The sequence below is a fragment of the Melanerpes formicivorus genome, unplaced genomic scaffold, assembly GCF_026170545.1.
Source record: "Melanerpes formicivorus ecotype bairdi unplaced genomic scaffold, bMelFor1.0.p_v2 SCAF_69, whole genome shotgun sequence".
In the NCBI taxonomy this organism is placed as follows: Eukaryota; Metazoa; Chordata; class Aves; order Piciformes; family Picidae; genus Melanerpes; species Melanerpes formicivorus.
The window spans coordinates 427,931-439,143 of NW_027142421.1; positions in this window are offsets into that span (position 1 = coordinate 427,931).

Below are 11,213 nucleotides of genomic sequence, written 5' to 3' on the forward strand. Positions count from 1 at the left end.
ATTTTCCCTGTGGTTTCAGCATCTAGCATTTCGACTAACACCCTAGGGAAATGAGGCTGTGCCTTTAAGAAAGGGACAGTGCTGGAACACTCTGGCTGAATGTTTTGAAAACATCCAGATATTCTAAACTAATTTAATTGGTAGATTGGTAGAATGAAACTTAAAGTTTTAGTGCAGTTGGAATTTTTCTCAGTTCCTCTCTGTTCTCCCTTTCCAGCTTGTCTGCTTCTGGGCAACTAGCCAGATAAGCATTAATCCTGCATGCACTTGGAGGCCTAATAAGAACTTTCTTCCTCAATAACTGGCTTTTCTCTCTCTAACCCTTTTTGGGAAAAAAGGGAGGTAGGGGGAGAGAGCGGGGTACAGGGGGGGAACCTTCCTCTGTCCGGAGGAGGGGATTTGTGTTCAGGAGGAGACTTGACAGGGTGCTTGGTTGCATCGGTTAGTTGATTAGGTGGTGTTGGGTGATAGGTTGGACGCGATGATCTTGAAGGTCTCTTCCAACCTGGTCTGGTCTATTCTATTCTATTCTATTCTATTCTATTCTATTCTATTCTATTTTGTTCCTGCATTTTTCTTTGCTGTATATTTCTGTATATATATTGTAAATACTGTATATATTGTGTATATACAACCTGCATTTCATTTTTGCTGGTAAATATAGCATATCCTTTGCTTTCTCCGACCGAGCTGGCTGTGGTTTCTTTCTGTTGTGGGGGAGGGAGAGCTAGGCCTTCTTTCTCAACCCACTACAGGAAGGATTTAGTAAAGAAGACTATAGAGAGTAGAAAATCCAGTACTGTAAAGTCTAATGCAGTCTTACTGTGTTCATACCACTCCTAACTTTCCACATGTCCACATGCTGAGAGAAAGAACTTGGCTAAGAGGAATTTCCCCTGGTTCTTTGGGGTCTTCAAGCAGGGAAAACTTAAATTTGTTTGCTTCTGTGGCTGCTAGAGAATCAAATCCAGGATGTATTACACAGCCCCTATGGAATCAATGAATCACTTATATAGGTGATATAAGGTAGATTTTAAAAATCATTATTTATTTACCAATTCTGCTAGCTATGTGTTAGGCTTTAAGCTTCATTTATCATCTTAGTGAAGAAATATTTTCACGAAACAAATGATTTTGGCTTTTTTAATCTCAGCGAATGTAACTATTTAAGACGACACAGAGCAAGGGTAGGCTGGGGTAACCTGAACATACTACATTCCTTAATTTCATTCAGAGAATAGCTTCTATGAATCCTGCAACCAAGCTTTAGTTGTACCCTCTGAAATTTAAACAAATTCAATTTCCCATTTGAATTCTAAATAAAATTCAAAGAAATAGAGGAGAAGGAAGAAAGGCTGTCATATCACCAGGTTTTAACATGGAAGAGGTAGTAAACAGAGCTTTAGTTCGTCCAAATGAATCTTCGACTCTATGCATGACAATGTGAAACAGCAAAATTTGTAACAGTTAATTATTTGTAAAATGGCAGGTTAGAACTTAAACCACAATTGAAAGCAATGCTTACCTTATCAGCTTCACCTGTGAAGGTAATAATACAGCTTCTCAGCTGTACTTGGGACACGCTTGCTCAAATCCTTGAAATATATCTTGCGGAATTTTGTGACACGCCCTATGCTGCCCATTCTTTGTTTACCAAACAGCATGATGGATGGAGCTCAATGTCAGACCTGTGCTTTTACTGGGAGTAAGTCCATTCATTCATTAAAAAAAACCAAACAAACAAAAAAAAAAAAAAAGCTGGGAATGAAAGTGTTTTACCCCACAATCTCCACAAAGGAAGATTAATTTCATAGTATCATAGTATCAGTCAGGGTTGGAAGGGACCACAAGGATCATCTAGTTCCAACCCCCCTGCCATGGGCAGGGACACCCCACACTAGATCAGGCTGGACAGAGCCTCATCCAGCCTGGGCTTAAACACCTCCAGGGATGGGGCCTCAACCACCTCCCTGGACAACACATTCCAGGGTTTCACCACTCTCATGGTGAAGAACCTCCTCCTCACACCCAGCCTGAATCTCCCCACCTCCAGCTTCATTCCATTCCCCCTAGTCCTATCACTACCTGAGATCCTGAGAAGTCCTTCCCCAGCCTTCCTGTAGGCCCCCTTCAGATACTGGAAGGCCACAATGAGGTCACCTCGGAGCCTTCTCTTCTGCAGACTGAACAGCCCCAACTCCTTCAGTCTGTCCTCTTAGGAGAGGTGCTCCAGCCCTCTGATCATCCTTGTGGCCCTTCTCTGGACACGTTCCAGCACCTCCACATTTGTCATAGTATGTGGAGGGTTTTGCTGAAATTGAAAGCATATTCCAATGGCTGAAGTGAAAAAAAAAAAAAAAGAAAAATCTTGTAACTTGATTTCAAGTTTTGAAGAACTTTGTTCCTTGAACTGGAACTTGAATAGTAAGTATGATTTGGTTACGGCAGCAAATAGTGTGACTTAGATCATGAAAACAGCACCCTCAAACAGTAAGAAATTCAATCTTGCAAAATGTCTCCAAGGAATTTTGAGTTCATTCTGACAGGCCAGAGCCCTCTCAGAATCACCATTCTGTGAACTCAAAAAAATTGGATAAGATCAGCATATGCAAGACAGCTTCCTACAGTATGCTTGGTTGCATGGTTCAGTTGATTAGGTGGTGTTGGATGATAGGTTGGACGTGATGATCTTGAAGGTCTCTTCCAACCTGGTCTATTCTACTCTACTTCTATTCTATTCTATTCTATTCTATTCTATTCTATTCTATTCTATTCTATTCTATTCTATTCTATTCTATTCTATTCTATCCAGCTGGCAACCAGTCACTAGTGGTGTGCCCCAGGGATCAGTGCTGGGCCCTGTGCTCTTTAACATCTTTATTGATGATCTGGATGAGGGCATTGAGTCCATCATCAGTAAATTTGCTGACGACACCAAGCTGGGGACAGGAGTTGATCTGCTGGAGGGTAGAGAGGCTCTGCAGAGAGACCTCGACAGGCTGGACAGATGGGCAGAGTCCAAGGGCAGGAGATTGAACACATCCAAGTGCCGGGTTCTGCACATTGACCACAACAACCCCATGCAGAGCTACAGGCTGGGGTCAGAGTGGCTGGAGAGCAGCCAGGCAGAGAGGGACCTGGGGGTACTGGTCAATGGTAGGCTGAACATGACCCTGCAGTGTGCCCAGGCAGCCAAGAGGGCCAATGGCATCCTGGCCTGCATCAGGAACAGTGTGGCCAGCAGGAGCAGGGAGGTCATTCTGCCCCTGTACACTGCACTGGTTAGGCTGCACCTCGAGTACTGTGTCCAGTTCTGGGCCCCTCAGTTTAGGAGGGATGTTGACTTGCTGGAATGAGTCCAGAGAAGAGCAACAAAGTTGGTGAGGGGTTTGGAACACAAGCCCTATGAGAAAAGACTGAGGGAGCTGGGAAGCTGGGATTGCTTAGCCTGGAGAAGAGGAGACTCAGGGGTGACCTTATCACTCTCTACAACTACCTGAAGGGAGGCAGATGCTGGTCTCTTCTCCCAGGCAGCCAGTACCAGAACAAGAGGACACAGTCTCAGGCTGCACCAGGGGAGGTTCAGGTTGGATGTTAGGAAGAAGTTCTATACAGAAAGAGTGATTGCCCATTGGAATGGGCTGCCCAAGGAGGTGGTGGAGTCTCTGTCATTGGAGGTTTTCAGGAGGAGACTTGATGGGGTGCTTGGTGCCATGGGTTAGTTGTTTAGGTGGGTGGGATTGGTTGAAGGGTTGGACGCAAGCATCTTGAAGGTCTCTTCCAACCTGGTTTGGTTTATTCTAAATTATTCTAAATTATTCTGTGGTTTTTGCAGCTGTCTCCCATTCTTTCTTGTACTATCAATATCACTAGCCTTTCCTCCCAGAACACATAGGCCTTGGTGAATAATGGAATCTGAGAAAGATGACATCCTTCAAACATTTATTGCCAAATTTAATTATATCAAATGGATTATTCTGTAAAAACACATATAATCGCCCAGTGCCACTTACAGTCTGCATTGTATAAGGCCTGAGACAGTTTTTAACACAGCAATCTAGCTCAGGGAACTCAGACGTAGTCACATTCTGTGCAGCACATCAGCAAAACCTTCAGTGTGTGTTGTGGGGATACAAACTTCAAAAGCAAAATGACAAGCATCTATAAAGAGAAGAATTACAGAGCTGAATAAAGGTGTGTTACAGGAAGAGGACATGCTCAGAGAATGAAGACAAGGTTTCAGATGATTTTTAAATTCAGGCATCAGGATATTTAGATCCCAGTCAGACTCTTCTAGAAAAGGATTTGAACTCAGTGCTAAAAATTTGAAGGTTAAAGTAAGTTTTCCTTTTCCACAAGTTACAGCAACAGATGCTAGACTCAAAATATGCCTTTTGCACGTACAGAGACCATTCTTCCAGATCTTCATGTAACTTCATGGTACATCAGGTGAACAAACAAGCTCAAGAAACATTCATGGTCTGCAGGGCAGTCATAATATACAATAGCAAGTAGAAAGCAATCACATAATTCCTTTTAAAAAAATAGCAAAAAAGAATGAACAGACAGTAGAAGAAACTCATTTGACCTCTCTAAATGCCATGTGAGTTTTAAAACAGAAATCCAAAGTCAATACACAATATGCCTCTGAAACTGTCTAGAATAAATTATGTTTCACAGTATCACAGTATCGCCAAGGTTGGGTTTCTGGAGAGAAGGAGACAATAACCTTTCAGTCATCTATGAAAGTGGAAAGCCTTTGAATCATAGAATCATTAAATTGAAAAAGACCTCTAAGTTCATCAAGTCCAACCACCAATCTACCACCACCATGGCCACTAAACCATGTCCTGAAGCACCACATCTACATGTATTTTTGAACACCTCCAGGGATGCTGACACCACAACTTCCATGGGCAGCACATTCCTAAGCCTGACCATTCTTACAGTAAAGAATTTTTTCCTAATATCCAACCTAAATCTCCACTGGTGCAACTTGAGGCTGTTTCCTCTCATACTATCACTAGTTGGGAGAAGAAACCAAGCCCCACCTTGTTGCAGTCTCCCATCAGGTAGTTGCAGAGAGCAATAAGGTCTCCTCTCAGTCTGTTTTTCTCCTGACTAAACAGCTCCACACCTTTCTCCCTACTGCAGTCCTTATTATTCCCATTTAGCTGAAGATGCTAGTGCAATAGTAACTGTGAAGAGCTCAGTCTGGACTGGTGCACTCATGCACCACAGGTACTTTTCATGGCATGATGTGTAGACCAGTCCGGTCTGCTACATGCCTTGCTATGCAACAAAGGTGCTTTTAAGGAACAATCTTTAGCCCTTGCCACATGTTGATTGCCCATCACTGAAAATCTACTGTAAAGGGAATGAGCTATTTTCTCATAGGGGTAAATTGGTCACCATTGTAGTGAGTCTAATCCAGCTGAAAATGGTTATCACCATGGTGGAAATACAGGTCAAAGTGGTACATGATGAATACCTTTAATCACACAGCTGGGAGTGCTCCCTTCTCTTCCTGGGGCTACTGTCCCTTCTGCCTTTCCCATTTTATCACAGTATCACAGTATCACCAAGGTTGGAAGAGACCTCAAAGATCATCAAGTCCAACCTGTCACCACAGACCTCATGACTAGACCATGGCACCAAGTGCCACGTCCAATCCCCTCTTGAACGCCTCCAGGGACGGTGACTCCACCACCTCCCTGGGCAGCACATTCCAATGATGAACGACTCTCCCGGTGAAGAACTTTCTCCTCACCTCGAGCCTTAACTTCCCCTGGCACAGCTTGAGACTGTGTCCTCTTGTTCTTGTTCTCTTGTTACTCATGCTCAAGGTTCGTTGTTGTATACTTTGAGGCTCAGAAGTCAGAGGATTAGCCAGTATGTTTTATCTTGTCACTTCTCAGTGACAAGTGACTCACTTTGAATCTTTTTCCTTGACAAACAAATTGTCTAGCAGTATGCTTCAGCTCAGTATATGTGTGCCACCTTGGCACTTGTGCACCATCGACCTGAGTCACATTTAGATGACCATAGTTTATAATTTGGTAGCTACAAAGATGTCCAGTGAGTCAATGCAGTTGACTGATAACAGCCAATTGCAGCATTAATGTTGTTAGCAATGACACATTTTACAACATACTTGAGTTGAATATTTTCATTAATGAAAGGAAATTATGGGTTTGTAGTAGATATGGGACACTACATTCCTCCAGGAGCATGGTAATACACAAACCATGTTACTGTTTTTGTTAGACTTTCTGGGGTTTGTTGTTCAAATAAATGATTAATGTAAAGCAAGTTGCAGAAGCAACACAATCATTTCCTAAGAAAACAGAAATCCTGATCGTGATCAGCAACACGTACAGAATTCTGAGTATATAAGAAGCACCGCATAGCCTGCTCAGCAGCTTTAGTTCTGCCATGGAGTCTAGTGAGATTAAGCAAACTTTCCTTTACTTAAAATGTTTCTTGGGATAAATGATAACAGATTGTCCTGTCTAGCACAGCAGTGTAATGCAGCACAAACACAAAAGGATGTGTTTTGCCACACGTCCTTGTTTCAACAGTACTTGCCGCAAGAAAGAGGTCAGCTAAGACTGCCGTTCTTTGCTCTGTCAGGCATTTCATTGTGGATCTGTCCCTAAACCAACAGAATCCTGGACATTTTAGCCTTTCCAAAAGGATATGAAGTGTAGGTCAGTTCACAGACCAAAGCCTTCCATCCAACCATAACCACCTATGCAGAACTCAAAATTTTGTTCTCATCCATGTTGCTGCTTTTTTTGCTAGTAGGAAGGAGCATATTGATTTCTTTATGTTTGTATTGCTCAGAGTAAATGCCAGTCATTGTTTAGTTAGTTGCCATTGCAGAACTTTGTGCTATAGCTTTCACTGATGACTTCTCTCTTGTTTGCCCTAAAAGAGTATATTCTTTCCCCAGTACAAAGAAAATGAGGTGTCTGGTCAAGCTCTTTCAGACAGGAACTCATAACCCACCTGGCACCTCACTGGAGCAGCACTATGCTATTCTGAAGGATAGACATTGTGGCAGGCAGTTGCTGCCTTGATTGTTCAGACTGTGACAGAGATGTGTGTATCTCAGTGTTGCCAAAGTGGATTTCTCCAGTGAAGACATTTGCAGAAGGATCCTATTACAGCTTTAATCACAGGCCTCTCATACTTACTGCATTTTCCTAGCACTACACACAGCATCCAGGGTTCTGATATACAGGTTCTGGATCAGCACACACAGGAGTCCCTTTATCAGTCACCACAGCACATATGAAGTCAAGCCTCATTCATCTCTCAAGACTCTGGGATCAGCCAACAGCCAGAATGAGGCTGTGGATGATGTTAACTTATTGGGTCCTAAAGAGGCAGCACGATAACCAGGCCTTTACACCCAGCATACACATGGTGCAGGACAGGTGGTCACCAGCACTCGTTTAGTGGCTGTGCCATACAGGAGTTTAGTTAGCGGGGTCCTCACCACAGACAAGACTGTTCATGGCAGCATGTGACTATCAGCTCTGCTTGTGTCACCATGCCTGCCACTTTACTTTCCACCACTCCCTGGAAGGCTGTTCAGCATGCCAATTATCTTGGCACATGGTCCCAGGAAAAAATATCATTTTTAATTAGCACAAAATAGGATAACAAATCTCTTGGTTTCACCACAGACATGCTTCCATGAAGCCTTCCTCTCCTCTGACTAATAGCCTGATGAGAGTCTTAATAATATTCCTGGCACGCTTCTTGCCTCCCCTGCAGTAAAAGACTGCTGCAGAAAATGAGAGAAGGATAAATGTCACTGCACAAAACCCCATGACAATATGTTCAGCTCTGCAGAAAAGAACAGGGGGTCCTGATGGACACCAAGTTGACCGTGAGTCAACAATGTGTCCTTGTGACAAAGAAACCTAACACTATCATGTGCTGCACTACAAAAAATATTGCCAGCAGGTAAAGCAAGGAGAGCCTTCCTCTCTGCTCAGCACTAGCAGGACCATAGCTGGAGCACTGTGCCCAGCTCTGGGATTCCCAGCACAAAAGAGATATGGATGCACTGGAAAAGAGAAGAGCCACAAAGAAGTGATTGAAGCATCTGTCATGAGAGAAGAGGCTCAGAGAAATGGGACTTGTTACCCTGGAGAGGAGAAAGTGCAAGGGGATTATTTTCCAAGTGCATAAATTGATGTGAACTTGAAAATAAGATGGGCACCAGACTTTGAACAAACAAGAGGGATACAACTTCGGCATAAATTCCATTTAAACACAGGAAACTACGTATGTTTATGGGGAGGGAGGTAAAGCCAGGTTGTCCAAAGAGGTATGGAGTCTCCATCCTTGGAAACAGTCAGAATCCAGAAGAACATGGTCTCAAGCAACATCCTATAGCTGACTCTACTTGTAGGGGAGAGATTAAAATAGACAGATGGTAGAGGTCTCTTCCAATCTCAGTTGTTCTGTGATTTTGTGTTATATGCAGGGGAAGATCTCAAGGGAGATAAAGACAGTGGGGTGATTGAAATTAATGTACAAAGAAAGTGCTGTGGAGTAGATGAGGCACTTGGATGGAAGCATATGGCAAGTCCCATAGAGGAAGGAGTATTATTTCCATGTTGTACCAGGAACAACACGGCCTCATACTGGGAGGCACTTGGTCTTCTCCTGTGCTCTCTGGAGGTGTGCTAGTTGCACCACGAGGTACAGAAGGTTTCAGGCTTTGCCTTGTACCCACTATGTTACTGACCAAGCAACCTTTTCAGTGCATTCTTGTTTAGTGTCTGAGAACACAGACCCCCATCTCTGTGGGGCACAGGAAGGGCTGCTTCTCCCAATCTCTCAGAGGGTTTTGGACAGCTCAGAGGCCACAGAAAGCATTCATCATAGTGCAAGCAAAGTCCGTCACCTCCTTCATGAAGAATACTTATCCGCTGCTCTTTAAATATTGTGCTTCATAGTTGGTTTGTAGGGTCCAGAGACAGATCCTCTCCATTGGTGCTTTGTTGTATGTGGTCCAGTATTCAAGGGATTACAGAATGGTAGTGATTTGAAGGGAACTTTGGAGATTACTTAATCCAACCCCCCCACCAGAGCAGGTTCACCCATTGCTGAATTTGCACTTTTGCTGCCTTCTGTTTTCCCATTTCATAGAATCATAGAATCAATAAGGTTAAAAAAAAAAACTCAGAGATCATCAAGTCCAACCTATTACCTAAACCTAACACCTCATGACTAACTAAACCATGGCTTCAAGTGCCACATCCAATCTTTTTTGAACACCTCCAGGGACGGTGACTCCACCACCTCCCAGGGCAGCACATTCCAATGGCAAATAACTCTTTCTGGGAAGAACTTTCTCCTCACCTTGAGCCTAAACTTCCCCTGGTGCAGCTTGAGAGATCAAACCCCACCTGGCTACAACCTCCTTTCAGGTAGCTGTAGAGAGCAATAAGGTCTCCCCTGAGCCTCCTCTTCTCCAGGCTAAACAACCCCAGCTCCCTCAGCCTCTCCTCACAGGGCTGTGCTCAAGCCCTCTCCCCAGCCTTGTTGCCCTTCTCTGGACACGTTCAAGTCTCTCAATGTCCTTCTTAAATTGAGGGGCCAAGAACTGGACACAGTACTCAAGGTGTGGCCTAACCAGTGCTGAGTACAGGGGCAGAATGACCTCCCTGCTCCTGCTGGCCACACTATTCCTGATACAGGCCAGGATGCCATTGGCCTTCTTGGCCACCTGGGCACACTGCAGGCTCATGTTCAGCCTACTCTCAAGCAGTACCCCCAGGTCCCTTTCTGCCTGGCTGCTCTCCAGCCACTCTGACCCCAGCCTGTAGCACTGCATGAGATTGTTGTGGTCAACGTGTAGAACCCAGCACTTAGATGTGTTAAATCTCATGCCCTTGGACTCTGCCCATCTGTCCAGCCTGTCAAGTTCCCTCTGCAGAGCTCTCCTACCCTCTAACACCTCCTCCTAACTTGGTGTCATCTGTAAATCCACTGATGATGGACTCAATCCCCTTGTCCAGATCATCAATAAAGATACTGAACAGGATGGGGCCCAGCACTGATCCCTGGGGGACACCACTGGTGACTGGCCGCCAGCTGGATGTGGCACCATTCACCACCACTCTCTGGGCTCGGCCCTCCAACCAGTTCCTAACCCAGCACAGAGTGCTGCTGTCCAAGCCATGAGCCAACAACTTGGCCAGGAGTTTGCTGTGCTGAATGGTGTCAAAGGCCTTGCTGAACTCCAGGTAGACTACATCCACAGCCTTCCAAGTGGGTCACCTGGTCAGAGAAGGAGATCTGGTCAGTGAGGCAGGACGTGCCCTTCCTAAATCCGTGTTGGCTTGGCCTGATCCCTTGGCCATCCTGCTGGTGTGCTGTGATTGAGAAGGGAAGATTTGAGAGAGGGGAAGACTTGAGAGAGGGGAAGATTTGAGAGAGGGGAAGATTTGAGAGAGGGGAAGCTTTGTGCTTGCTGGTGAGCCTTATGATTCCTTTGCTTTCTTTCCCTCTCTTTCATTTTAACCTATTTTTTTGTTTAGGAAACAATGTTGGTCAGCGAGGCATATCTTTTGTACTTCAAGCACTTTCCAGTTTAGTAATCATAGGAAGGCTAGTTTCCAAATGTAACCCTTTTTCAAGTATTCTTATTGTTTAAGTGTACAGGCTTTTAAATTTAACAGTCTGTAACAGCTGCAACCTCCCTGCTAGAGCAGGATCATCTAGAGTAGGAATGCATCCAGGTGGCTTTTAAATGTCTTCAGAGAAGGAGACTCCATTCCAGCCATTCCAGTGTATTGTCACCCTCATAAAGTTTTTCCTTGTTTATGTGCACCTTCTATGCTCCCAGAAGCAACTCCTGAGGGACTCCACTGGATACAGGTCTCCAAATAGACTCTGTCCCATAGACCACAACTTGCTGACTTCTTTCCTTCATTCAGTTCACAATCCACCTCACTAACTGATCATCCAGACCACACCTCCTCAGTTTAGCTGTGAGAATGCTGTGAGTGCTCCTCTCTACAAGGAAGACATCAAGTTGCTGGAGCATGTCCAGAAAAGGGCAATGAAACTAGTGAGGGGTCTGGAGAACAGATCTTCAGAGGAGCAGCTGAGGGAACTTGTATTGTTCAACATAGAGAAAAGGAGGATGAGGGGAAAACTTACTGTTCTCTACAACTACCTGAAAA